The sequence below is a fragment of the Physeter macrocephalus genome, chromosome 14 (assembly GCF_002837175.3).
Source record: "Physeter macrocephalus isolate SW-GA chromosome 14, ASM283717v5, whole genome shotgun sequence".
NCBI classification, from domain to species: domain Eukaryota; kingdom Metazoa; phylum Chordata; class Mammalia; order Artiodactyla; family Physeteridae; genus Physeter; species Physeter macrocephalus.
In genome coordinates this window covers 47,254,172-47,254,556 of record NC_041227.1, presented here as the reverse complement: position 1 = coordinate 47,254,556, position 385 = coordinate 47,254,172, and positions in this window count along the sequence as shown.

Below are 385 nucleotides of genomic sequence, written 5' to 3'. Positions count from 1 at the left end.
AACCACTGCGCCACCAGGGAAGCCCCGATTCTTTCTTTTTTAATGAGAATTCTCTTTGGGATGCCTTTAGTACCCTTGAGATTATTCAGTGGATAAAAATTATATGCATACATATAACTTGTCAGGAGCACATTTGTTCTGTGTGTTAAGCTTGCCTGAATTAGGCATGGCCGAAGGGTTGGTGTCTTGGGGCAGATGTGGATGCTGTATCTCATTCTTGTGTAATTCTTGGATTTCTTACTGAATCTTCTTGAGGACTGTTTGTTCATCTGAGGACAGTTGATCCCTATGCTGGCAATGGACTTGTGAAACTGAATAAAGGAAACCTCATTTAAAGTCTGGAGTCTGGAGGCCAGAAGGGGAGCTCTGATGCCCTACACTCCAC